The following is a 26,205-nucleotide window of genomic DNA, read 5'->3' on the forward strand; positions in this document are numbered from 1 at the left end:
CCATTTAGTGCTCACGTTTTTAAAGAAGTCCACCATTAGCCCGCAGTGTAAGCCTACCCGGGGCCTCCGCCGATGGTCCATGGTGTGTGGGATCCTTACTGGACCAACCCCAGCCGTAACGCAAATCTTAGCTTTGTCTCATTCGACCCCTAACTCGACCCAAGGAGCTACTGCAAACTCTTAGCCTAACACTAGCCCTAAATGAAAGACGCCTATTGTCCTCACATGTGGGATTTTGTTCTCGCTGCTAGTGCATACGAAACTTGGTTCCGACGTGTCCAGGAGTGGGAGAATTACCAGGGACCTTGCAATCTCGTGCCTGGGGGTTTCTAAGCTGGGCATAGGAGCTCCACTGGATGGAGCCAAGTGTCTTGAACTGAGTTTTTGTGATGCAGCAGGAAAAGGCGCTGCAAAAAGGAGCAACTACCAAGGCAAAGAGATGTGCATTCATTAGGGCATCGTGTCGGCAGATTTGTGGCCCTGCCAAGCACGTGTTTATTGACAGGATCGTGAACGCATGTCCGTTTTCAGTGAACAGTGATTTATGCTTTACCCTTTTTTGGTGAAAACGCACACGAGTCAGATGTGTGCTTTCAGTCTGGGTGTTCAGAAAAGCAAGAATTCATAAACACATGCCATTCCCTGGCTCCCAATTGTCCTGTCTGTACACGTGGCATGAAGATAAAAAAGAAACAGCTATTGGCAGCGGTGGGATTCGAACCCACGCCTCCAAAGAGACTGGAGCCTAAATCCAGCGCCTTAGACCGCTCGGCCACGCTACCCTGCTGGTACTGAAACGAGAGCCTCTGAGACCTGTATTTTTTTAGGGATTGGCTGGTTTGGCCATTAATTCAAAATCAAAGCAAAGCATGAACTTGGATTGAATTCTAGCACTGGCTGTGCAAAGCCCGAACTGAACAATAAAGCACACTTGTCAGCCTGAAATTGAAATGTCACCTTTCGGGAGTGCTCTGTTCAACAGCAGTCTGGTAGCCTAGTGGTCAATGTCAGCACCCCTCCATCCAGCAGTCTTGAGTTCAATTCCCGGTGAGGGAGGTCAGATCTTTTCTAGGTTTTTTTTGGTTCTAAAAATGTTTGGGAAGCGAAGGTTCAGGAACATTGCCGGTAGGGAGAGTAAGCTCTTTAAAGGCATGCAATGAGATGTGTTTTTCTTTATTTCTGCATATTTCTGTAGCTAGCTGCATTCTTTCAGTCAACATCCCGCCCCATTTAGTGCTCACGTTTTTAAAGAAGTCCACCATTAGCCCGCAGTGTAAGCCTACCCGGGGCCTCCGCCGATGGTCCATGGTGTGTGGGATCCTTACTGGACCAACCCCAGCCGTAACGCAAATCTTAGCTTTGTCTCATTCGACCCCTAACTCGACCCAAGGAGCTACTGCAAACTCTTAGCCTAACACTAGCCCTAAATGAAAGACGCCTATTGTCCTCACATGTGGGATTTTGTTCTCGCTGCTAGTGCATACGAAACTTGGTTCCGACGTGTCCAGGAGTGGGAGAATTACCAGGGACCTTGCAATCTCGTGCCTGGGGGTTTCTAAGCTGGGCATAGGAGCTCCACTGGATGGAGCCAAGTGTCTTGAACTGAGTTTTTGTGATGCAGCAGGAAAAGGCGCTGCAAAAAGGAGCAACTACCAAGGCAAAGAGATGTGCATTCATTAGGGCATCGTGTCGGCAGATTTGTGGCCCTGCCAAGCACGTGTTTATTGACAGGATCGTGAACGCATGTCCGTTTTCAGTGAACAGTGATTTATGCTTTACCCTTTTTTGGTGAAAACGCACACGAGTCAGATGTGTGCTTTCAGTCTGGGTGTTCAGAAAAGCAAGAATTCATAAACACATGCCATTCCCTGGCTCCCAATTGTCCTGTCTGTACACGTGGCATGAAGATAAAAAAGAAACAGCTATTGGCAGCGGTGGGATTCGAACCCACGCCTCCAAAGAGACTGGAGCCTAAATCCAGCGCCTTAGACCGCTCGGCCACGCTACCCTGCTGGTACTGAAACGAGAGCCTCTGAGACCTGTATTTTTTTAGGGATTGGCTGGTTTGGCCATTAATTCAAAATCAAAGCAAAGCATGAACTTGGATTGAATTCTAGCACTGGCTGTGCAAAGCCCGAACTGAACAATAAAGCACACTTGTCAGCCTGAAATTGAAATGTCACCTTTCGGGAGTGCTCTGTTCGACAGCAGTCTGGTAGCCTAGTGGTCAATGTCAGCACCCCTCCATCCAGCAGTCTTGAGTTCAATTCCCGGTGAGGGAGGTCAGATCTTTTCTAGGTTTTTTTTGGTTCTAAAAATGTTTGGGAAGCGAAGGTTCAGGAACATTGCCGGTAGGGAGAGTAAGCTCTTTAAAGGCATGCAATGAGATGTGTTTTTCTTTATTTCTGCATATTTCTGTAGCTAGCTGCATTCTTTCAGTCAACATCCCGCCCCATTTAGTGCTCACGTTTTTAAAGAAGTCCACCATTAGCCCGCAGTGTAAGCCTACCCGGGGCCTCCGCCGATGGTCCATGGTGTGTGGGATCCTTACTGGACCAACCCCAGCCGTAACGCAAATCTTAGCTTTGTCTCATTCGACCCCTAACTCGACCCAAGGAGCTACTGCAAACTCTTAGCCTAACACTAGCCCTAAATGAAAGACGCCTATTGTCCTCACATGTGGGATTTTGTTCTCGCTGCTAGTGCATACGAAACTTGGTTCCGACGTGTCCAGGAGTGGGAGAATTACCAGGGACCTTGCAATCTCGTGCCTGGGGGTTTCTAAGCTGGGCATAGGAGCTCCACTGGATGGAGCCAAGTGTCTTGAACTGAGTTTTTGTGATGCAGCAGGAAAAGGCGCTGCAAAAAGGAGCAACTACCAAGGCAAAGAGATGTGCATTCATTAGGGCATCGTGTCGGCAGATTTGTGGCCCTGCCAAGCACGTGTTTATTGACAGGATCGTGAACGCATGTCCGTTTTCAGTGAACAGTGATTTATGCTTTACCCTTTTTTGGTGAAAACGCACACGAGTCAGATGTGTGCTTTCAGTCTGGGTGTTCAGAAAAGCAAGAATTCATAAACACATGCCATTCCCTGGCTCCCAATTGTCCTGTCTGTACACGTGGCATGAAGATAAAAAAGAAACAGCTATTGGCAGCGGTGGGATTCGAACCCACGCCTCCAAAGAGACTGGAGCCTAAATCCAGCGCCTTAGACCGCTCGGCCACGCTACCCTGCTGGTACTGAAACGAGAGCCTCTGAGACCTGTATTTTTTTAGGGATTGGCTGGTTTGGCCATTAATTCAAAATCAAAGCAAAGCATGAACTTGGATTGAATTCTAGCACTGGCTGTGCAAAGCCCGAACTGAACAATAAAGCACACTTGTCAGCCTGAAATTGAAATGTCACCTTTCGGGAGTGCTCTGTTCAACAGCAGTCTGGTAGCCTAGTGGTCAATGTCAGCACCCCTCCATCCAGCAGTCTTGAGTTCAATTCCCGGTGAGGGAGGTCAGATCTTTTCTAGGTTTTTTTTGGTTCTAAAAATGTTTGGGAAGCGAAGGTTCAGGAACATTGCCGGTAGGGAGAGTAAGCTCTTTAAAGGCATGCAATGAGATGTGTTTTTCTTTATTTCTGCATATTTCTGTAGCTAGCTGCATTCTTTCAGTCAACATCCCGCCCCATTTAGTGCTCACGTTTTTAAAGAAGTCCACCATTAGCCCGCAGTGTAAGCCTACCCGGGGCCTCCGCCGATGGTCCATGGTGTGTGGGATCCTTACTGGACCAACCCCAGCCGTAACGCAAATCTTAGCTTTGTCTCATTCGACCCCTAACTCGACCCAAGGAGCTACTGCAAACTCTTAGCCTAACACTAGCCCTAAATGAAAGACGCCTATTGTCCTCACATGTGGGATTTTGTTCTCGCTGCTAGTGCATACGAAACTTGGTTCCGACGTGTCCAGGAGTGGGAGAATTACCAGGGACCTTGCAATCTCGTGCCTGGGGGTTTCTAAGCTGGGCATAGGAGCTCCACTGGATGGAGCCAAGTGTCTTGAACTGAGTTTTTGTGATGCAGCAGGAAAAGGCGCTGCAAAAAGGAGCAACTACCAAGGCAAAGAGATGTGCATTCATTAGGGCATCGTGTCGGCAGATTTGTGGCCCTGCCAAGCACGTGTTTATTGACAGGATCGTGAACGCATGTCCGTTTTCAGTGAACAGTGATTTATGCTTTACCCTTTTTTGGTGAAAACGCACACGAGTCAGATGTGTGCTTTCAGTCTGGGTGTTCAGAAAAGCAAGAATTCATAAACACATGCCATTCCCTGGCTCCCAATTGTCCTGTCTGTACACGTGGCATGAAGATAAAAAAGAAACAGCTATTGGCAGCGGTGGGATTCGAACCCACGCCTCCAAAGAGACTGGAGCCTAAATCCAGCGCCTTAGACCGCTCGGCCACGCTACCCTGCTGGTACTGAAACGAGAGCCTCTGAGACCTGTATTTTTTTAGGGATTGGCTGGTTTGGCCATTAATTCAAAATCAAAGCAAAGCATGAACTTGGATTGAATTCTAGCACTGGCTGTGCAAAGCCCGAACTGAACAATAAAGCACACTTGTCAGCCTGAAATTGAAATGTCACCTTTCGGGAGTGCTCTGTTCGACAGCAGTCTGGTAGCCTAGTGGTCAATGTCAGCACCCCTCCATCCAGCAGTCTTGAGTTCAATTCCCGGTGAGGGAGGTCAGATCTTTTCTAGGTTTTTTTTGGTTCTAAAAATGTTTGGGAAGCGAAGGTTCAGGAACATTGCCGGTAGGGAGAGTAAGCTCTTTAAAGGCATGCAATGAGATGTGTTTTTCTTTATTTCTGCATATTTCTGTAGCTAGCTGCATTCTTTCAGTCAACATCCCGCCCCATTTAGTGCTCACGTTTTTAAAGAAGTCCACCATTAGCCCGCAGTGTAAGCCTACCCGGGGCCTCCGCCGATGGTCCATGGTGTGTGGGATCCTTACTGGACCAACCCCAGCCGTAACGCAAATCTTAGCTTTGTCTCATTCGACCCCTAACTCGACCCAAGGAGCTACTGCAAACTCTTAGCCTAACACTAGCCCTAAATGAAAGACGCCTATTGTCCTCACATGTGGGATTTTGTTCTCGCTGCTAGTGCATACGAAACTTGGTTCCGACGTGTCCAGGAGTGGGAGAATTACCAGGGACCTTGCAATCTCGTGCCTGGGGGTTTCTAAGCTGGGCATAGGAGCTCCACTGGATGGAGCCAAGTGTCTTGAACTGAGTTTTTGTGATGCAGCAGGAAAAGGCGCTGCAAAAAGGAGCAACTACCAAGGCAAAGAGATGTGCATTCATTAGGGCATCGTGTCGGCAGATTTGTGGCCCTGCCAAGCACGTGTTTATTGACAGGATCGTGAACGCATGTCCGTTTTCAGTGAACAGTGATTTATGCTTTACCCTTTTTTGGTGAAAACGCACACGAGTCAGATGTGTGCTTTCAGTCTGGGTGTTCAGAAAAGCAAGAATTCATAAACACATGCCATTCCCTGGCTCCCAATTGTCCTGTCTGTACACGTGGCATGAAGATAAAAAAGAAACAGCTATTGGCAGCGGTGGGATTCGAACCCACGCCTCCAAAGAGACTGGAGCCTAAATCCAGCGCCTTAGACCGCTCGGCCACGCTACCCTGCTGGTACTGAAACGAGAGCCTCTGAGACCTGTATTTTTTTAGGGATTGGCTGGTTTGGCCATTAATTCAAAATCAAAGCAAAGCATGAACTTGGATTGAATTCTAGCACTGGCTGTGCAAAGCCCGAACTGAACAATAAAGCACACTTGTCAGCCTGAAATTGAAATGTCACCTTTCGGGAGTGCTCTGTTCGACAGCAGTCTGGTAGCCTAGTGGTCAATGTCAGCACCCCTCCATCCAGCAGTCTTGAGTTCAATTCCCGGTGAGGGAGGTCAGATCTTTTCTAGGTTTTTTTTGGTTCTAAAAATGTTTGGGAAGCGAAGGTTCAGGAACATTGCCGGTAGGGAGAGTAAGCTCTTTAAAGGCATGCAATGAGATGTGTTTTTCTTTATTTCTGCATATTTCTGTAGCTAGCTGCATTCTTTCAGTCAACATCCCGCCCCATTTAGTGCTCACGTTTTTAAAGAAGTCCACCATTAGCCCGCAGTGTAAGCCTACCCGGGGCCTCCGCCGATGGTCCATGGTGTGTGGGATCCTTACTGGACCAACCCCAGCCGTAACGCAAATCTTAGCTTTGTCTCATTCGACCCCTAACTCGACCCAAGGAGCTACTGCAAACTCTTAGCCTAACACTAGCCCTAAATGAAAGACGCCTATTGTCCTCACATGTGGGATTTTGTTCTCGCTGCTAGTGCATACGAAACTTGGTTCCGACGTGTCCAGGAGTGGGAGAATTACCAGGGACCTTGCAATCTCGTGCCTGGGGGTTTCTAAGCTGGGCATAGGAGCTCCACTGGATGGAGCCAAGTGTCTTGAACTGAGTTTTTGTGATGCAGCAGGAAAAGGCGCTGCAAAAAGGAGCAACTACCAAGGCAAAGAGATGTGCATTCATTAGGGCATCGTGTCGGCAGATTTCTGGCCCTGCCAAGCACGTGTTTATTGACAGGATCGTGAACGCATGTCCGTTTTCAGTGAACAGTGATTTATGCTTTACCCTTTTTTGGTGAAAACGCACACGAGTCAGATGTGTGCTTTCAGTCTGGGTGTTCAGAAAAGCAAGAATTCATAAACACATGCCATTCCCTGGCTCCCAATTGTCCTGTCTGTACACGTGGCATGAAGATAAAAAAGAAACAGCTATTGGCAGCGGTGGGATTCGAACCCACGCCTCCAAAGAGACTGGAGCCTAAATCCAGCGCCTTAGACCGCTCGGCCACGCTACCCTGCTGGTACTGAAACGAGAGCCTCTGAGACCTGTATTTTTTTAGGGATTGGCTGGTTTGGCCATTAATTCAAAATCAAAGCAAAGCATGAACTTGGATTGAATTCTAGCACTGGCTGTGCAAAGCCCGAACTGAACAATAAAGCACACTTGTCAGCCTGAAATTGAAATGTCACCTTTCGGGAGTGCTCTGTTCAACAGCAGTCTGGTAGCCTAGTGGTCAATGTCAGCACCCCTCCATCCAGCAGTCTTGAGTTCAATTCCCGGTGAGGGAGGTCAGATCTTTTCTAGGTTTTTTTTGGTTCTAAAAATGTTTGGGAAGCGAAGGTTCAGGAACATTGCCGGTAGGGAGAGTAAGCTCTTTAAAGGCATGCAATGAGATGTGTTTTTCTTTATTTCTGCATATTTCTGTAGCTAGCTGCATTCTTTCAGTCAACATCCCGCCCCATTTAGTGCTCACGTTTTTAAAGAAGTCCACCATTAGCCCGCAGTGTAAGCCTACCCGGGGCCTCCGCCGATGGTCCATGGTGTGTGGGATCCTTACTGGACCAACCCCAGCCGTAACGCAAATCTTAGCTTTGTCTCATTCGACCCCTAACTCGACCCAAGGAGCTACTGCAAACTCTTAGCCTAACACTAGCCCTAAATGAAAGACGCCTATTGTCCTCACATGTGGGATTTTGTTCTCGCTGCTAGTGCATACGAAACTTGGTTCCGACGTGTCCAGGAGTGGGAGAATTACCAGGGACCTTGCAATCTCGTGCCTGGGGGTTTCTAAGCTGGGCATAGGAGCTCCACTGGATGGAGCCAAGTGTCTTGAACTGAGTTTTTGTGATGCAGCAGGAAAAGGCGCTGCAAAAAGGAGCAACTACCAAGGCAAAGAGATGTGCATTCATTAGGGCATCGTGTCGGCAGATTTGTGGCCCTGCCAAGCACGTGTTTATTGACAGGATCGTGAACGCATGTCCGTTTTCAGTGAACAGTGATTTATGCTTTACCCTTTTTTGGTGAAAACGCACACGAGTCAGATGTGTGCTTTCAGTCTGGGTGTTCAGAAAAGCAAGAATTCATAAACACATGCCATTCCCTGGCTCCCAATTGTCCTGTCTGTACACGTGGCATGAAGATAAAAAAGAAACAGCTATTGGCAGCGGTGGGATTCGAACCCACGCCTCCAAAGAGACTGGAGCCTAAATCCAGCGCCTTAGACCGCTCGGCCACGCTACCCTGCTGGTACTGAAACGAGAGCCTCTGAGACCTGTATTTTTTTAGGGATTGGCTGGTTTGGCCATTAATTCAAAATCAAAGCAAAGCATGAACTTGGATTGAATTCTAGCACTGGCTGTGCAAAGCCCGAACTGAACAATAAAGCACACTTGTCAGCCTGAAATTGAAATGTCACCTTTCGGGAGTGCTCTGTTCGACAGCAGTCTGGTAGCCTAGTGGTCAATGTCAGCACCCCTCCATCCAGCAGTCTTGAGTTCAATTCCCGGTGAGGGAGGTCAGATCTTTTCTAGGTTTTTTTTGGTTCTAAAAATGTTTGGGAAGCGAAGGTTCAGGAACATTGCCGGTAGGGAGAGTAAGCTCTTTAAAGGCATGCAATGAGATGTGTTTTTCTTTATTTCTGCATATTTCTGTAGCTAGCTGCATTCTTTCAGTCAACATCCCGCCCCATTTAGTGCTCACGTTTTTAAAGAAGTCCACCATTAGCCCGCAGTGTAAGCCTACCCGGGGCCTCCGCCGATGGTCCATGGTGTGTGGGATCCTTACTGGACCAACCCCAGCCGTAACGCAAATCTTAGCTTTGTCTCATTCGACCCCTAACTCGACCCAAGGAGCTACTGCAAACTCTTAGCCTAACACTAGCCCTAAATGAAAGACGCCTATTGTCCTCACATGTGGGATTTTGTTCTCGCTGCTAGTGCATACGAAACTTGGTTCCGACGTGTCCAGGAGTGGGAGAATTACCAGGGACCTTGCAATCTCGTGCCTGGGGGTTTCTAAGCTGGGCATAGGAGCTCCACTGGATGGAGCCAAGTGTCTTGAACTGAGTTTTTGTGATGCAGCAGGAAAAGGCGCTGCAAAAAGGAGCAACTACCAAGGCAAAGAGATGTGCATTCATTAGGGCATCGTGTCGGCAGATTTCTGGCCCTGCCAAGCACGTGTTTATTGACAGGATCGTGAACGCATGTCCGTTTTCAGTGAACAGTGATTTATGCTTTACCCTTTTTTGGTGAAAACGCACACGAGTCAGATGTGTGCTTTCAGTCTGGGTGTTCAGAAAAGCAAGAATTCATAAACACATGCCATTCCCTGGCTCCCAATTGTCCTGTCTGTACACGTGGCATGAAGATAAAAAAGAAACAGCTATTGGCAGCGGTGGGATTCGAACCCACGCCTCCAAAGAGACTGGAGCCTAAATCCAGCGCCTTAGACCGCTCGGCCACGCTACCCTGCTGGTACTGAAACGAGAGCCTCTGAGACCTGTATTTTTTTAGGGATTGGCTGGTTTGGCCATTAATTCAAAATCAAAGCAAAGCATGAACTTGGATTGAATTCTAGCACTGGCTGTGCAAAGCCCGAACTGAACAATAAAGCACACTTGTCAGCCTGAAATTGAAATGTCACCTTTCGGGAGTGCTCTGTTCAACAGCAGTCTGGTAGCCTAGTGGTCAATGTCAGCACCCCTCCATCCAGCAGTCTTGAGTTCAATTCCCGGTGAGGGAGGTCAGATCTTTTCTAGGTTTTTTTTGGTTCTAAAAATGTTTGGGAAGCGAAGGTTCAGGAACATTGCCGGTAGGGAGAGTAAGCTCTTTAAAGGCATGCAATGAGATGTGTTTTTCTTTATTTCTGCATATTTCTGTAGCTAGCTGCATTCTTTCAGTCAACATCCCGCCCCATTTAGTGCTCACGTTTTTAAAGAAGTCCACCATTAGCCCGCAGTGTAAGCCTACCCGGGGCCTCCGCCGATGGTCCATGGTGTGTGGGATCCTTACTGGACCAACCCCAGCCGTAACGCAAATCTTAGCTTTGTCTCATTCGACCCCTAACTCGACCCAAGGAGCTACTGCAAACTCTTAGCCTAACACTAGCCCTAAATGAAAGACGCCTATTGTCCTCACATGTGGGATTTTGTTCTCGCTGCTAGTGCATACGAAACTTGGTTCCGACGTGTCCAGGAGTGGGAGAATTACCAGGGACCTTGCAATCTCGTGCCTGGGGGTTTCTAAGCTGGGCATAGGAGCTCCACTGGATGGAGCCAAGTGTCTTGAACTGAGTTTTTGTGATGCAGCAGGAAAAGGCGCTGCAAAAAGGAGCAACTACCAAGGCAAAGAGATGTGCATTCATTAGGGCATCGTGTCGGCAGATTTCTGGCCCTGCCAAGCACGTGTTTATTGACAGGATCGTGAACGCATGTCCGTTTTCAGTGAACAGTGATTTATGCTTTACCCTTTTTTGGTGAAAACGCACACGAGTCAGATGTGTGCTTTCAGTCTGGGTGTTCAGAAAAGCAAGAATTCATAAACACATGCCATTCCCTGGCTCCCAATTGTCCTGTCTGTACACGTGGCATGAAGATAAAAAAGAAACAGCTATTGGCAGCGGTGGGATTCGAACCCACGCCTCCAAAGAGACTGGAGCCTAAATCCAGCGCCTTAGACCGCTCGGCCACGCTACCCTGCTGGTACTGAAACGAGAGCCTCTGAGACCTGTATTTTTTTAGGGATTGGCTGGTTTGGCCATTAATTCAAAATCAAAGCAAAGCATGAACTTGGATTGAATTCTAGCACTGGCTGTGCAAAGCCCGAACTGAACAATAAAGCACACTTGTCAGCCTGAAATTGAAATGTCACCTTTCGGGAGTGCTCTGTTCAACAGCAGTCTGGTAGCCTAGTGGTCAATGTCAGCACCCCTCCATCCAGCAGTCTTGAGTTCAATTCCCGGTGAGGGAGGTCAGATCTTTTCTAGGTTTTTTTTGGTTCTAAAAATGTTTGGGAAGCGAAGGTTCAGGAACATTGCCGGTAGGGAGAGTAAGCTCTTTAAAGGCATGCAATGAGATGTGTTTTTCTTTATTTCTGCATATTTCTGTAGCTAGCTGCATTCTTTCAGTCAACATCCCGCCCCATTTAGTGCTCACGTTTTTAAAGAAGTCCACCATTAGCCCGCAGTGTAAGCCTACCCGGGGCCTCCGCCGATGGTCCATGGTGTGTGGGATCCTTACTGGACCAACCCCAGCCGTAACGCAAATCTTAGCTTTGTCTCATTCGACCCCTAACTCGACCCAAGGAGCTACTGCAAACTCTTAGCCTAACACTAGCCCTAAATGAAAGACGCCTATTGTCCTCACATGTGGGATTTTGTTCTCGCTGCTAGTGCATACGAAACTTGGTTCCGACGTGTCCAGGAGTGGGAGAATTACCAGGGACCTTGCAATCTCGTGCCTGGGGGTTTCTAAGCTGGGCATAGGAGCTCCACTGGATGGAGCCAAGTGTCTTGAACTGAGTTTTTGTGATGCAGCAGGAAAAGGCGCTGCAAAAAGGAGCAACTACCAAGGCAAAGAGATGTGCATTCATTAGGGCATCGTGTCGGCAGATTTGTGGCCCTGCCAAGCACGTGTTTATTGACAGGATCGTGAACGCATGTCCGTTTTCAGTGAACAGTGATTTATGCTTTACCCTTTTTTGGTGAAAACGCACACGAGTCAGATGTGTGCTTTCAGTCTGGGTGTTCAGAAAAGCAAGAATTCATAAACACATGCCATTCCCTGGCTCCCAATTGTCCTGTCTGTACACGTGGCATGAAGATAAAAAAGAAACAGCTATTGGCAGCGGTGGGATTCGAACCCACGCCTCCAAAGAGACTGGAGCCTAAATCCAGCGCCTTAGACCGCTCGGCCACGCTACCCTGCTGGTACTGAAACGAGAGCCTCTGAGACCTGTATTTTTTTAGGGATTGGCTGGTTTGGCCATTAATTCAAAATCAAAGCAAAGCATGAACTTGGATTGAATTCTAGCACTGGCTGTGCAAAGCCCGAACTGAACAATAAAGCACACTTGTCAGCCTGAAATTGAAATGTCACCTTTCGGGAGTGCTCTGTTCGACAGCAGTCTGGTAGCCTAGTGGTCAATGTCAGCACCCCTCCATCCAGCAGTCTTGAGTTCAATTCCCGGTGAGGGAGGTCAGATCTTTTCTAGGTTTTTTTTGGTTCTAAAAATGTTTGGGAAGCGAAGGTTCAGGAACATTGCCGGTAGGGAGAGTAAGCTCTTTAAAGGCATGCAATGAGATGTGTTTTTCTTTATTTCTGCATATTTCTGTAGCTAGCTGCATTCTTTCAGTCAACATCCCGCCCCATTTAGTGCTCACGTTTTTAAAGAAGTCCACCATTAGCCCGCAGTGTAAGCCTACCCGGGGCCTCCGCCGATGGTCCATGGTGTGTGGGATCCTTACTGGACCAACCCCAGCCGTAACGCAAATCTTAGCTTTGTCTCATTCGACCCCTAACTCGACCCAAGGAGCTACTGCAAACTCTTAGCCTAACACTAGCCCTAAATGAAAGACGCCTATTGTCCTCACATGTGGGATTTTGTTCTCGCTGCTAGTGCATACGAAACTTGGTTCCGACGTGTCCAGGAGTGGGAGAATTACCAGGGACCTTGCAATCTCGTGCCTGGGGGTTTCTAAGCTGGGCATAGGAGCTCCACTGGATGGAGCCAAGTGTCTTGAACTGAGTTTTTGTGATGCAGCAGGAAAAGGCGCTGCAAAAAGGAGCAACTACCAAGGCAAAGAGATGTGCATTCATTAGGGCATCGTGTCGGCAGATTTGTGGCCCTGCCAAGCACGTGTTTATTGACAGGATCGTGAACGCATGTCCGTTTTCAGTGAACAGTGATTTATGCTTTACCCTTTTTTGGTGAAAACGCACACGAGTCAGATGTGTGCTTTCAGTCTGGGTGTTCAGAAAAGCAAGAATTCATAAACACATGCCATTCCCTGGCTCCCAATTGTCCTGTCTGTACACGTGGCATGAAGATAAAAAAGAAACAGCTATTGGCAGCGGTGGGATTCGAACCCACGCCTCCAAAGAGACTGGAGCCTAAATCCAGCGCCTTAGACCGCTCGGCCACGCTACCCTGCTGGTACTGAAACGAGAGCCTCTGAGACCTGTATTTTTTTAGGGATTGGCTGGTTTGGCCATTAATTCAAAATCAAAGCAAAGCATGAACTTGGATTGAATTCTAGCACTGGCTGTGCAAAGCCCGAACTGAACAATAAAGCACACTTGTCAGCCTGAAATTGAAATGTCACCTTTCGGGAGTGCTCTGTTCAACAGCAGTCTGGTAGCCTAGTGGTCAATGTCAGCACCCCTCCATCCAGCAGTCTTGAGTTCAATTCCCGGTGAGGGAGGTCAGATCTTTTCTAGGTTTTTTTTGGTTCTAAAAATGTTTGGGAAGCGAAGGTTCAGGAACATTGCCGGTAGGGAGAGTAAGCTCTTTAAAGGCATGCAATGAGATGTGTTTTTCTTTATTTCTGCATATTTCTGTAGCTAGCTGCATTCTTTCAGTCAACATCCCGCCCCATTTAGTGCTCACGTTTTTAAAGAAGTCCACCATTAGCCCGCAGTGTAAGCCTACCCGGGGCCTCCGCCGATGGTCCATGGTGTGTGGGATCCTTACTGGACCAACCCCAGCCGTAACGCAAATCTTAGCCTTGTCTCATTCGACCCCTAACTCGACCCAAGGAGCTACTGCAAACTCTTAGCCTAACACTAGCCCTAAATGAAAGACGCCTATTGTCCTCACATGTGGGATTTTGTTCTCGCTGCTAGTGCATACGAAACTTGGTTCCGACGTGTCCAGGAGTGGGAGAATTACCAGGGACCTTGCAATCTCGTGCCTGGGGGTTTCTAAGCTGGGCATAGGAGCTCCACTGGATGGAGCCAAGTGTCTTGAACTGAGTTTTTGTGATGCAGCAGGAAAAGGCGCTGCAAAAAGGAGCAACTACCAAGGCAAAGAGATGTGCATTCATTAGGGCATCGTGTCGGCAGATTTGTGGCCCTGCCAAGCACGTGTTTATTGACAGGATCGTGAACGCATGTCCGTTTTCAGTGAACAGTGATTTATGCTTTACCCTTTTTTGGTGAAAACGCACACGAGTCAGATGTGTGCTTTCAGTCTGGGTGTTCAGAAAAGCAAGAATTCATAAACACATGCCATTCCCTGGCTCCCAATTGTCCTGTCTGTACACGTGGCATGAAGATAAAAAAGAAACAGCTATTGGCAGCGGTGGGATTCGAACCCACGCCTCCAAAGAGACTGGAGCCTAAATCCAGCGCCTTAGACCGCTCGGCCACGCTACCCTGCTGGTACTGAAACGAGAGCCTCTGAGACCTGTATTTTTTTAGGGATTGGCTGGTTTGGCCATTAATTCAAAATCAAAGCAAAGCATGAACTTGGATTGAATTCTAGCACTGGCTCTGCAAAGCCCGAACTGAACAATAAAGCACACTTGTCAGCCTGAAATTGAAATGTCACCTTTCGGGAGTGCTCTGTTCAACAGCAGTCTGGTAGCCTAGTGGTCAATGTCAGCACCCCTCCATCCAGCAGTCTTGAGTTCAATTCCCGGTGAGGGAGGTCAGATCTTTTCTAGGTTTTTTTTGGTTCTAAAAATGTTTGGGAAGCGAAGGTTCAGGAACATTGCCGGTAGGGAGAGTAAGCTCTTTAAAGGCATGCAATGAGATGTGTTTTTCTTTATTTCTGCATATTTCTGTAGCTAGCTGCATTCTTTCAGTCAACATCCCGCCCCATTTAGTGCTCACGTTTTTAAAGAAGTCCACCATTAGCCCGCAGTGTAAGCCTACCCGGGGCCTCCGCCGATGGTCCATGGTGTGTGGGATCCTTACTGGACCAACCCCAGCCGTAACGCAAATCTTAGCTTTGTCTCATTCGACCCCTAACTCGACCCAAGGAGCTACTGCAAACTCTTAGCCTAACACTAGCCCTAAATGAAAGACGCCTATTGTCCTCACATGTGGGATTTTGTTCTCGCTGCTAGTGCATACGAAACTTGGTTCCGACGTGTCCAGGAGTGGGAGAATTACCAGGGACCTTGCAATCTCGTGCCTGGGGGTTTCTAAGCTGGGCATAGGAGCTCCACTGGATGGAGCCAAGTGTCTTGAACTGAGTTTTTGTGATGCAGCAGGAAAAGGCGCTGCAAAAAGGAGCAACTACCAAGGCAAAGAGATGTGCATTCATTAGGGCATCGTGTCGGCAGATTTGTGGCCCTGCCAAGCACGTGTTTATTGACAGGATCGTGAACGCATGTCCGTTTTCAGTGAACAGTGATTTATGCTTTACCCTTTTTTGGTGAAAACGCACACGAGTCAGATGTGTGCTTTCAGTCTGGGTGTTCAGAAAAGCAAGAATTCATAAACACATGCCATTCCCTGGCTCCCAATTGTCCTGTCTGTACACGTGGCATGAAGATAAAAAAGAAACAGCTATTGGCAGCGGTGGGATTCGAACCCACGCCTCCAAAGAGACTGGAGCCTAAATCCAGCGCCTTAGACCGCTCGGCCACGCTACCCTGCTGGTACTGAAACGAGAGCCTCTGAGACCTGTATTTTTTTAGGGATTGGCTGGTTTGGCCATTAATTCAAAATCAAAGCAAAGCATGAACTTGGATTGAATTCTAGCACTGGCTGTGCAAAGCCCGAACTGAACAATAAAGCACACTTGTCAGCCTGAAATTGAAATGTCACCTTTCGGGAGTGCTCTGTTCAACAGCAGTCTGGTAGCCTAGTGGTCAATGTCAGCACCCCTCCATCCAGCAGTCTTGAGTTCAATTCCCGGTGAGGGAGGTCAGATCTTTTCTAGGTTTTTTTTGGTTCTAAAAATGTTTGGGAAGCGAAGGTTCAGGAACATTGCCGGTAGGGAGAGTAAGCTCTTTAAAGGCATGCAATGAGATGTGTTTTTCTTTATTTCTGCATATTTCTGTAGCTAGCTGCATTCTTTCAGTCAACATCCCGCCCCATTTAGTGCTCACGTTTTTAAAGAAGTCCACCATTAGCCCGCAGTGTAAGCCTACCCGGGGCCTCCGCCGATGGTCCATGGTGTGTGGGATCCTTACTGGACCAACCCCAGCCGTAACGCAAATCTTAGCTTTGTCTCATTCGACCCCTAACTCGACCCAAGGAGCTACTGCAAACTCTTAGCCTAACACTAGCCCTAAATGAAAGACGCCTATTGTCCTCACATGTGGGATTTTGTTCTCGCTGCTAGTGCATACGAAACTTGGTTCCGACGTGTCCAGGAGTGGGAGAATTACCAGGGACCTTGCAATCTCGTGCCTGGGGGTTTCTAAGCTGGGCATAGGAGCTCCACTGGATGGAGCCAAGTGTCTTGAACTGAGTTTTTGTGATGCAGCAGGAAAAGGCGCTGCAAAAAGGAGCAACTACCAAGGCAAAGAGATGTGCATTCATTAGGGCATCGTGTCGGCAGATTTGTGGCCCTGCCAAGCACGTGTTTATTGACAGGATCGTGAACGCATGTCCGTTTTCAGTGAACAGTGATTTATGCTTTACCCTTTTTTGGTGAAAACGCACACGAGTCAGATGTGTGCTTTCAGTCTGGGTGTTCAGAAAAGCAAGAATTCATAAACACATGCCATTCCCTGGCTCCCAATTGTCCTGTCTGTACACGTGGCATGAAGATAAAAAAGAAACAGCTATTGGCAGCGGTGGGATTCGAACCCACGCCTCCAAAGAGACTGGAGCCTAAATCCAGCGCCTTAGACCGCTCGGCCACGCTACCCTGCTGGTACTGAAACGAGAGCCTCTGAGACCTGTATTTTTTTAGGGATTGGCTGGTTTGGCCATTAATTCAAAATCAAAGCAAAGCATGAACTTGGATTGAATTCTAGCACTGGCTGTGCAAAGCCCGAACTGAACAATAAAGCACACTTGTCAGCCTGAAATTGAAATGTCACCTTTCGGGAGTGCTCTGTTCAACAGCAGTCTGGTAGCCTAGTGGTCAATGTCAGCACCCCTCCATCCAGCAGTCTTGAGTTCAATTCCCGGTGAGGGAGGTCAGATCTTTTCTAGGTTTTTTTTGGTTCTAAAAATGTTTGGGAAGCGAAGGTTCAGGAACATTGCCGGTAGGGAGAGTAAGCTCTTTAAAGGCATGCAATGAGATGTGTTTTTCTTTATTTCTGCATATTTCTGTAGCTAGCTGCATTCTTTCAGTCAACATCCCGCCCCATTTAGTGCTCACGTTTTTAAAGAAGTCCACCATTAGCCCGCAGTGTAAGCCTACCCGGGGCCTCCGCCGATGGTCCATGGTGTGTGGGATCCTTACTGGACCAACCCCAGCCGTAACGCAAATCTTAGCTTTGTCTCATTCGACCCCTAACTCGACCCAAGGAGCTACTGCAAACTCTTAGCCTAACACTAGCCCTAAATGAAAGACGCCTATTGTCCTCACATGTGGGATTTTGTTCTCGCTGCTAGTGCATACGAAACTTGGTTCCGACGTGTCCAGGAGTGGGAGAATTACCAGGGACCTTGCAATCTCGTGCCTGGGGGTTTCTAAGCTGGGCATAGGAGCTCCACTGGATGGAGCCAAGTGTCTTGAACTGAGTTTTTGTGATGCAGCAGGAAAAGGCGCTGCAAAAAGGAGCAACTACCAAGGCAAAGAGATGTGCATTCATTAGGGCATCGTGTCGGCAGATTTGTGGCCCTGCCAAGCACGTGTTTATTGACAGGATCGTGAACGCATGTCCGTTTTCAGTGAACAGTGATTTATGCTTTACCCTTTTTTGGTGAAAACGCACACGAGTCAGATGTGTGCTTTCAGTCTGGGTGTTCAGAAAAGCAAGAATTCATAAACACATGCCATTCCCTGGCTCCCAATTGTCCTGTCTGTACACGTGGCATGAAGATAAAAAAGAAACAGCTATTGGCAGCGGTGGGATTCGAACCCACGCCTCCAAAGAGACTGGAGCCTAAATCCAGCGCCTTAGACCGCTCGGCCACGCTACCCTGCTGGTACTGAAACGAGAGCCTCTGAGACCTGTATTTTTTTAGGGATTGGCTGGTTTGGCCATTAATTCAAAATCAAAGCAAAGCATGAACTTGGATTGAATTCTAGCACTGGCTGTGCAAAGCCCGAACTGAACAATAAAGCACACTTGTCAGCCTGAAATTGAAATGTCACCTTTCGGGAGTGCTCTGTTCAACAGCAGTCTGGTAGCCTAGTGGTCAATGTCAGCACCCCTCCATCCAGCAGTCTTGAGTTCAATTCCCGGTGAGGGAGGTCAGATCTTTTCTAGGTTTTTTTTGGTTCTAAAAATGTTTGGGAAGCGAAGGTTCAGGAACATTGCCGGTAGGGAGAGTAAGCTCTTTAAAGGCATGCAATGAGATGTGTTTTTCTTTATTTCTGCATATTTCTGTAGCTAGCTGCATTCTTTCAGTCAACATCCCGCCCCATTTAGTGCTCACGTTTTTAAAGAAGTCCACCATTAGCCCGCAGTGTAAGCCTACCCGGGGCCTCCGCCGATGGTCCATGGTGTGTGGGATCCTTACTGGACCAACCCCAGCCGTAACGCAAATCTTAGCTTTGTCTCATTCGACCCCTAACTCGACCCAAGGAGCTACTGCAAACTCTTAGCCTAACACTAGCCCTAAATGAAAGACGCCTATTGTCCTCACATGTGGGATTTTGTTCTCGCTGCTAGTGCATACGAAACTTGGTTCCGACGTGTCCAGGAGTGGGAGAATTACCAGGGACCTTGCAATCTCGTGCCTGGGGGTTTCTAAGCTGGGCATAGGAGCTCCACTGGATGGAGCCAAGTGTCTTGAACTGAGTTTTTGTGATGCAGCAGGAAAAGGCGCTGCAAAAAGGAGCAACTACCAAGGCAAAGAGATGTGCATTCATTAGGGCATCGTGTCGGCAGATTTGTGGCCCTGCCAAGCACGTGTTTATTGACAGGATCGTGAACGCATGTCCGTTTTCAGTGAACAGTGATTTATGCTTTACCCTTTTTTGGTGAAAACGCACACGAGTCAGATGTGTGCTTTCAGTCTGGGTGTTCAGAAAAGCAAGAATTCATAAACACATGCCATTCCCTGGCTCCCAATTGTCCTGTCTGTACACGTGGCATGAAGATAAAAAAGAAACAGCTATTGGCAGCGGTGGGATTCGAACCCACGCCTCCAAAGAGACTGGAGCCTAAATCCAGCGCCTTAGACCGCTCGGCCACGCTACCCTGCTGGTACTGAAACGAGAGCCTCTGAGACCTGTATTTTTTTAGGGATTGGCTGGTTTGGCCATTAATTCAAAATCAAAGCAAAGCATGAACTTGGATTGAATTCTAGCACTGGCTGTGCAAAGCCCGAACTGAACAATAAAGCACACTTGTCAGCCTGAAATTGAAATGTCACCTTTCGGGAGTGCTCTGTTCAACAGCAGTCTGGTAGCCTAGTGGTCAATGTCAGCACCCCTCCATCCAGCAGTCTTGAGTTCAATTCCCGGTGAGGGAGGTCAGATCTTTTCTAGGTTTTTTTTGGTTCTAAAAATGTTTGGGAAGCGAAGGTTCAGGAACATTGCCGGTAGGGAGAGTAAGCTCTTTAAAGGCATGCAATGAGATGTGTTTTTCTTTATTTCTGCATATTTCTGTAGCTAGCTGCATTCTTTCAGTCAACATCCCGCCCCATTTAGTGCTCACGTTTTTAAAGAAGTCCACCATTAGCCCGCAGTGTAAGCCTACCCGGGGCCTCCGCCGATGGTCCATGGTGTGTGGGATCCTTACTGGACCAACCCCAGCCGTAACGCAAATCTTAGCTTTGTCTCATTCGACCCCTAACTCGACCCAAGGAGATACTGCAAACTCTTAGCCTAACACTAGCCCTAAATGAAAGACGCCTATTGTCCTCACATGTGGGATTTTGTTCTCGCTGCTAGTGCATACGAAACTTGGTTCCGACGTGTCCAGGAGTGGGAGAATTACCAGGGACCTTGCAATCTCGTGCCTGGGGGTTTCTAAGCTGGGCATAGGAGCTCCACTGGATGGAGCCAAGTGTCTTGAACTGAGTTTTTGTGATGCAGCAGGAAAAGGCGCTGCAAAAAGGAGCAACTACCAAGGCAAAGAGATGTGCATTCATTAGGGCATCGTGTCGGCAGATTTGTGGCCCTGCCAAGCACGTGTTTATTGACAGGATCGTGAACGCATGTCCGTTTTCAGTGAACAGTGATTTATGCTTTACCCTTTTTTGGTGAAAACGCACACGAGTCAGATGTGTGCTTTCAGTCTGGGTGTTCAGAAAAGCAAGAATTCATAAACACATGCCATTCCCTGGCTCCCAATTGTCCTGTCTGTACACGTGGCATGAAGATAAAAAAGAAACAGCTATTGGCAGCGGTGGGATTCGAACCCACGCCTCCAAAGAGACTGGAGCCTAAATCCAGCGCCTTAGACCGCTCGGCCACGCTACCCTGCTGGTACTGAAACGAGAGCCTCTGAGACCTGTATTTTTTTAGGGATTGGCTGGTTTGGCCATTAATTCAAAATCAAAGCAAAGCATGAACTTGGATTGAATTCTAGCACTGGCTCTGCAAAGCCCGAACTGAACAATAAAGCACACTTGTCAGCCTGAAATTGAAATGTCACCTTTCGGGAGTGCTCTGTTCAACAGCAGTCTGGTAGCCTAGTGGTCAATGTCAGCACCCCTCCATCCAGCAGTCTTGAGTTCAATTCCCGGTGAGGGAGGTCAGATCTTTTCTAGGTTTTTTTTGGTTCTAAAAATGTTTGGGAAGCGAAGGTTCAGGAACATTGCCGGTAGGGAGAGTAAGCTCTTTAAAGGCATGCAATGAGATGTGTTTTTCTTTATTTCTGCATATTTCTGTAGCTAGCTGCATTCTTTCAGTCAACATCCCGCCCCATTTAGTGCTCACGTTTTTAAAGAAGTCCACCATTAGCCCGCAGTGTAAGCCTACCCGGGGCCTCCGCCGATGGTCCATGGTGTGTGGGATCCTTACTGGACCAACCCCAGCCGTAACGCAAATCTTAGCTTTGTCTCATTCGACCCCTAACTCGACCCAAGGAGCTACTGCAAACTCTTAGCCTAACACTAGCCCTAAATGAAAGACGCCTATTGTCCTCACATGTGGGATTTTGTTCTCGCTGCTAGTGCATACGAAACTTGGTTCCGACGTGTCCAGGAGTGGGAGAATTACCAGGGACCTTGCAATCTCGTGCCTGGGGGTTTCTAAGCTGGGCATAGGAGCTCCACTGGATGGAGCCAAGTGTCTTGAACTGAGTTTTTGTGATGCAGCAGGAAAAGGCGCTGCAAAAAGGAGCAACTACCAAGGCAAAGAGATGTGCATTCATTAGGGCATCGTGTCGGCAGATTTGTGGCCCTGCCAAGCACGTGTTTATTGACAGGATCGTGAACGCATGTCCGTTTTCAGTGAACAGTGATTTATGCTTTACCCTTTTTTGGTGAAAATGCACACGAGTCAGATGTGTGCTTTCAGTCTGGGTGTTCAGAAAAGCAAGAATTCATAAACACATGCCATTCCCTGGCTCCCAATTGTCCTGTCTGTACACGTGGCATGAAGATAAAAAAGAAACAGCTATTGGCAGCGGTGGGATTCGAACCCACGCCTCCAAAGAGACTGGAGCCTAAATCCAGCGCCTTAGACCGCTCGGCCACGCTACCCTGCTGGTACTGAAACGAGAGCCTCTGAGACCTGTATTTTTTTAGGGATTGGCTGGTTTGGCCATTAATTCAAAATCAAAGCAAAGCATGAACTTGGATTGAATTCTAGCACTGGCTGTGCAAAGCCCGAACTGAACAATAAAGCACACTTGTCAGCCTGAAATTGAAATGTCACCTTTCGGGAGTGCTCTGTTCAACAGCAGTCTGGTAGCCTAGTGGTCAATGTCAGCACCCCTCCATCCAGCAGTCTTGAGTTCAATTCCTGGTGAGGGAGGTCAGATCTTTTCTAGGTTTTTTTTGGTTCTAAAAATGTTTGGGAAGCGAAGGTTCAGGAACATTGCCGGTAGGGAGAGTAAGCTCTTTAAAGGCATGCAATGAGATGTGTTTTTCTTTATTTCTGCATATTTCTGTAGCTAGCTGCATTCTTTCAGTCAACATCCCGCCCCATTTAGTGCTCACGTTTTTAAAGAAGTCCACCATTAGCCCGCAGTGTAAGCCTACCCGGGGCCTCCGCCGATGGTCCATGGTGTGTGGGATCCTTACTGGACCAACCCCAGCCGTAACGCAAATCTTAGCTTTGTCTCATTCGACCCCTAACTCGACCCAAGGAGCTACTGCAAACTCTTAGCCTAACACTAGCCCTAAATGAAAGACGCCTATTGTCCTCACATGTGGGATTTTGTTCTCGCTGCTAGTGCATACGAAACTTGGTTCCGACGTGTCCAGGAGTGGGAGAATTACCAGGGACCTTGCAATCTCGTGCCTGGGGGTTTCTAAGCTGGGCATAGGAGCTCCACTGGATGGAGCCAAGTGTCTTGAACTGAGTTTTTGTGATGCAGCAGGAAAAGGCGCTGCAAAAAGGAGCAACTACCAAGGCAAAGAGATGTGCATTCATTAGGGCATCGTGTCGGCAGATTTGTGGCCCTGCCAAGCACGTGTTTATTGACAGGATCGTGAACGCATGTCCGTTTTCAGTGAACAGTGATTTATGCTTTACCCTTTTTTGGTGAAAACGCACACGAGTCAGATGTGTGCTTTCAGTCTGGGTGTTCAGAAAAGCAAGAATTCATAAACACATGCCATTCCCTGGCTCCCAATTGTCCTGTCTGTACACGTGGCATGAAGATAAAAAAGAAACAGCTATTGGCAGCGGTGGGATTCGAACCCACGCCTCCAAAGAGACTGGAGCCTAAATCCAGCGCCTTAGACCGCTCGGCCACGCTACCCTGCTGGTACTGAAACGAGAGCCTCTGAGACCTGTATTTTTTTAGGGATTGGCTGGTTTGGCCATTAATTCAAAATCAAAGCAAAGCATGAACTTGGATTGAATTCTAGCACTTGCTGTGCAAAGCCCGAACTGAACAATAAAGCACACTTGTCAGCCTGAAATTGAAATGTCACCTTTCGGGAGTGCTCTGTTCAACAGCAGTCTGGTAGCCTAGTGGTCAATGTCAGCACCCCTCCATCCAGCAGTCTTGAGTTCAATTCCCGGTGAGGGAGGTCAGATCTTTTCTAGGTTTTTTTTGGTTCTAAAAATGTTTGGGAAGCGAAGGTTCAGGAACATTGCCGGTAGGGAGAGTAAGCTCTTTAAAGGCATGCAATGAGATGTGTTTTTCTTTATTTCTGCATATTTCTGTAGCTAGCTGCATTCTTTCAGTCAACATCCCGCCCCATTTAGTGCTCACGTTTTTAAAGAAGTCCACCATTAGCCCGCAGTGTAAGCCTACCCGGGGCCTCCGCCGATGGTCCATGGTGTGTGGGATCCTTACTGGACCAACCCCAGCCGTAACGCAAATCTTAGCTTTGTCTCATTCGACCCCTAACTCGACCCAAGGAGCTACTGCAAACTCTTAGCCTAACACTAGCCCTAAATGAAAGACGCCTATTGTCCTCACATGTGGGATTTTGTTCTCGCTGCTAGTGCATACGAAACTTGGTTCCGACGTGTCCAGGAGTGGGAGAATTACCAGGGACCTTGCAATCTCGTGCCTGGGGGTTTCTAAGCTGGGCATAGGAGCTCCACTGGATGGAGCCAAGTGTCTTGAACTGAGTTTTTGTGATGCAGCAGGAAAAGGCGCTGCAAAAAGGAGCAACTACCAAGGCAAAGAGATGTGCATTCATTAGGGCATCGTGTCGGCAGATTTGTGGCCCTGCCAAGCACGTGTTTATTGACAGGATCGTGAACGCATGTCCGTTTTCAGTGAACAGTGATTTATGCTTTACCCTTTTTTGGTGAAAACGCACACGAGTCAGATGTGTGCTTTCAGTCTGGGTGTTCAGAAAAGCAAGAATTCATAAACACATGCCATTCCCTGGCTCCCAATTGTCCTGTCTGTACACGTGGCATGAAGATAAAAAAGAAACAGCTATTGGCAGCGGTGGGATTCGAACCCACGCCTCCAAAGAGACTGGAGCCTAAATCCAGCGCCTTAGACCGCTCGGCCACGCTACCCTGCTGGTACTGAAACGAGAGCCTCTGAGACCTGTATTTTTTTAGGGATTGGCTGGTTTGGCCATTAATTCAAAATCAAAGCAAAGCATGAACTTGGATTGAATTCTAGCACTGGCTGTGCAAAGCCCGAACTGAACAATAAAGCACACTTGTCAGCCTGAAATTGAAATGTCACCTTTCGGGAGTGCTCTGTTCGACAGCAGTCTGGTAGCCTAGTGGTCAATGTCAGCACCCCTCCATCCAGCAGTCTTGAGTTCAATTCCCGGTGAGGGAGGTCAGATCTTTTCTAGGTTTTTTTTGGTTCTAAAAATGTTTGGGAAGCGAAGGTTCAGGAACATTGCCGGTAGGGAGAGTAAGCTCTTTAAAGGCATGCAATGAGATGTGTTTTTCTTTATTTCTGCATATTTCTGTAGCTAGCTGCATTCTTTCAGTCAACATCCCGCCCCATTTAGTGCTCACGTTTTTAAAGAAGTCCACCATTAGCCCGCAGTGTAAGCCTACCCGGGGCCTCCGCCGATGGTCCATGGTGTGTGGGATCCTTACTGGACCAACCCCAGCCGTAACGCAAATCTTAGCTTTGTCTCATTCGACCCCTAACTCGACCCAAGGAGCTACTGCAAACTCTTAGCCTAACACTAGCCCTAAATGAAAGACGCCTATTGTCCTCACATGTGGGATTTTGTTCTCGCTGCTAGTGCATACGAAACTTGGTTCCGACGTGTCCAGGAGTGGGAGAATTACCAGGGACCTTGCAATCTCGTGCCTGGGGGTTTCTAAGCTGGGCATAGGAGCTCCACTGGATGGAGCCAAGTGTCTTGAACTGAGTTTTTGTGATGCAGCAGGAAAAGGCGCTGCAAAAAGGAGCAACTACCAAGGCAAAGAGATGTGCATTCATTAGGGCATCGTGTCGGCAGATTTGTGGCCCTGCCAAGCACGTGTTTATTGACAGGATCGTGAACGCATGTCCGTTTTCAGTGAACAGTGATTTATGCTTTACCCTTTTTTGGTGAAAACGCACACGAGTCAGATGTGTGCTTTCAGTCTGGGTGTTCAGAAAAGCAAGAATTCATAAACACATGCCATTCCCTGGCTCCCAATTGTCCTGTCTGTACACGTGGCATGAAGATAAAAAAGAAACAGCTATTGGCAGCGGTGGGATTCGAACCCACGCCTCCAAAGAGACTGGAGCCTAAATCCAGCGCCTTAGACCGCTCGGCCACGCTACCCTGCTGGTACTGAAACGAGAGCCTCTGAGACCTGTATTTTTTTAGGGATTGGCTGGTTTGGCCATTAATTCAAAATCAAAGCAAAGCATGAACTTGGATTGAATTCTAGCACTGGCTGTGCAAAGCCCGAACTGAACAATAAAGCACACTTGTCAGCCTGAAATTGAAATGTCACCTTTCGGGAGTGCTCTGTTCAACAGCAGTCTGGTAGCCTAGTGGTCAATGTCAGCACCCCTCCATCCAGCAGTCTTGAGTTCAATTCCCGGTGAGGGAGGTCAGATCTTTTCTAGGTTTTTTTTGGTTCTAAAAATGTTTGGGAAGCGAAGGTTCAGGAACATTGCCGGTAGGGAGAGTAAGCTCTTTAAAGGCATGCAATGAGATGTGTTTTTCTTTATTTCTGCATATTTCTGTAGCTAGCTGCATTCTTTCAGTCAACATCCCGCCCCATTTAGTGCTCACGTTTTTAAAGAAGTCCACCATTAGCCCGCAGTGTAAGCCTACCCGGGGCCTCCGCCGATGGTCCATGGTGTGTGGGATCCTTACTGGACCAACCCCAGCCGTAACGCAAATCTTAGCTTTGTCTCATTCGACCCCTAACTCGACCCAAGGAGCTACTGCAAACTCTTAGCCTAACACTAGCCCTAAATGAAAGACGCCTATTGTCCTCACATGTGGGATTTTGTTCTCGCTGCTAGTGCATACGAAACTTGGTTCCGACGTGTCCAGGAGTGGGAGAATTACCAGGGACCTTGCAATCTCGTGCCTGGGGGTTTCTAAGCTGGGCATAGGAGCTCCACTGGATGGAGCCAAGTGTCTTGAACTGAGTTTTTGTGATGCAGCAGGAAAAGGCGCTGCAAAAAGGAGCAACTACCAAGGCAAAGAGATGTGCATTCATTAGGGCAT

At 48.0% G+C, this 26,205-nt stretch overlaps 21 non-coding genes across 21 annotated transcripts; all 21 read right to left on the reverse strand.

Moving 5' to 3' along the window:
• Positions 1–700: 700 nt before the first annotated feature.
• Positions 701–782, reverse strand: TRNAL-UAG (transfer RNA leucine (anticodon UAG)). Its single transcript has one exon. It is a non-coding gene; the product is annotated as a tRNA-Leu (tRNA).
• A 1,144-nt stretch (positions 783–1,926) lies between these two features.
• On the reverse strand, positions 1,927–2,008 carry TRNAL-UAG (transfer RNA leucine (anticodon UAG)). The gene has a single exon. It is a non-coding gene; the product is annotated as a tRNA-Leu (tRNA).
• A 1,144-nt stretch (positions 2,009–3,152) lies between these two features.
• Positions 3,153–3,234, reverse strand: TRNAL-UAG (transfer RNA leucine (anticodon UAG)). The gene has a single exon. It is a non-coding gene; the product is annotated as a tRNA-Leu (tRNA).
• Positions 3,235–4,378: 1,144 nt separating this feature from the next.
• Positions 4,379–4,460, reverse strand: TRNAL-UAG (transfer RNA leucine (anticodon UAG)). The gene has a single exon. It is a non-coding gene; the product is annotated as a tRNA-Leu (tRNA).
• A 1,144-nt stretch (positions 4,461–5,604) lies between these two features.
• Positions 5,605–5,686, reverse strand: TRNAL-UAG (transfer RNA leucine (anticodon UAG)). Its single transcript has one exon. It is a non-coding gene; the product is annotated as a tRNA-Leu (tRNA).
• A 1,144-nt stretch (positions 5,687–6,830) lies between these two features.
• On the reverse strand, positions 6,831–6,912 carry TRNAL-UAG (transfer RNA leucine (anticodon UAG)). The gene has a single exon. It is a non-coding gene; the product is annotated as a tRNA-Leu (tRNA).
• A 1,144-nt stretch (positions 6,913–8,056) lies between these two features.
• On the reverse strand, positions 8,057–8,138 carry TRNAL-UAG (transfer RNA leucine (anticodon UAG)). Its single transcript has one exon. It is a non-coding gene; the product is annotated as a tRNA-Leu (tRNA).
• Positions 8,139–9,282: 1,144 nt separating this feature from the next.
• TRNAL-UAG (transfer RNA leucine (anticodon UAG)) lies at positions 9,283–9,364 on the reverse strand. The gene has a single exon. It is a non-coding gene; the product is annotated as a tRNA-Leu (tRNA).
• A 1,144-nt stretch (positions 9,365–10,508) lies between these two features.
• On the reverse strand, positions 10,509–10,590 carry TRNAL-UAG (transfer RNA leucine (anticodon UAG)). The gene has a single exon. It is a non-coding gene; the product is annotated as a tRNA-Leu (tRNA).
• A 1,144-nt stretch (positions 10,591–11,734) lies between these two features.
• TRNAL-UAG (transfer RNA leucine (anticodon UAG)) lies at positions 11,735–11,816 on the reverse strand. The gene has a single exon. It is a non-coding gene; the product is annotated as a tRNA-Leu (tRNA).
• Positions 11,817–12,960: 1,144 nt separating this feature from the next.
• Positions 12,961–13,042, reverse strand: TRNAL-UAG (transfer RNA leucine (anticodon UAG)). Its single transcript has one exon. It is a non-coding gene; the product is annotated as a tRNA-Leu (tRNA).
• A 1,144-nt stretch (positions 13,043–14,186) lies between these two features.
• Positions 14,187–14,268, reverse strand: TRNAL-UAG (transfer RNA leucine (anticodon UAG)). The gene has a single exon. It is a non-coding gene; the product is annotated as a tRNA-Leu (tRNA).
• A 1,144-nt stretch (positions 14,269–15,412) lies between these two features.
• On the reverse strand, positions 15,413–15,494 carry TRNAL-UAG (transfer RNA leucine (anticodon UAG)). Its single transcript has one exon. It is a non-coding gene; the product is annotated as a tRNA-Leu (tRNA).
• Positions 15,495–16,638: 1,144 nt separating this feature from the next.
• TRNAL-UAG (transfer RNA leucine (anticodon UAG)) lies at positions 16,639–16,720 on the reverse strand. Its single transcript has one exon. It is a non-coding gene; the product is annotated as a tRNA-Leu (tRNA).
• A 1,144-nt stretch (positions 16,721–17,864) lies between these two features.
• TRNAL-UAG (transfer RNA leucine (anticodon UAG)) lies at positions 17,865–17,946 on the reverse strand. The gene has a single exon. It is a non-coding gene; the product is annotated as a tRNA-Leu (tRNA).
• A 1,144-nt stretch (positions 17,947–19,090) lies between these two features.
• Positions 19,091–19,172, reverse strand: TRNAL-UAG (transfer RNA leucine (anticodon UAG)). Its single transcript has one exon. It is a non-coding gene; the product is annotated as a tRNA-Leu (tRNA).
• Positions 19,173–20,316: 1,144 nt separating this feature from the next.
• TRNAL-UAG (transfer RNA leucine (anticodon UAG)) lies at positions 20,317–20,398 on the reverse strand. The gene has a single exon. It is a non-coding gene; the product is annotated as a tRNA-Leu (tRNA).
• A 1,144-nt stretch (positions 20,399–21,542) lies between these two features.
• On the reverse strand, positions 21,543–21,624 carry TRNAL-UAG (transfer RNA leucine (anticodon UAG)). Its single transcript has one exon. It is a non-coding gene; the product is annotated as a tRNA-Leu (tRNA).
• A 1,144-nt stretch (positions 21,625–22,768) lies between these two features.
• TRNAL-UAG (transfer RNA leucine (anticodon UAG)) lies at positions 22,769–22,850 on the reverse strand. The gene has a single exon. It is a non-coding gene; the product is annotated as a tRNA-Leu (tRNA).
• Positions 22,851–23,994: 1,144 nt separating this feature from the next.
• TRNAL-UAG (transfer RNA leucine (anticodon UAG)) lies at positions 23,995–24,076 on the reverse strand. The gene has a single exon. It is a non-coding gene; the product is annotated as a tRNA-Leu (tRNA).
• A 1,144-nt stretch (positions 24,077–25,220) lies between these two features.
• TRNAL-UAG (transfer RNA leucine (anticodon UAG)) lies at positions 25,221–25,302 on the reverse strand. Its single transcript has one exon. It is a non-coding gene; the product is annotated as a tRNA-Leu (tRNA).
• Between the last annotated feature and the right edge of the window lie 903 nt (positions 25,303–26,205).

Source organism: Ambystoma mexicanum, chromosome 1p, assembly GCF_040938575.1.
Source record: "Ambystoma mexicanum isolate Mex_15411 chromosome 1p, UKY_AmexF1_1, whole genome shotgun sequence".
Classification (NCBI taxonomy): Eukaryota; Metazoa; Chordata; class Amphibia; order Caudata; family Ambystomatidae; genus Ambystoma; species Ambystoma mexicanum.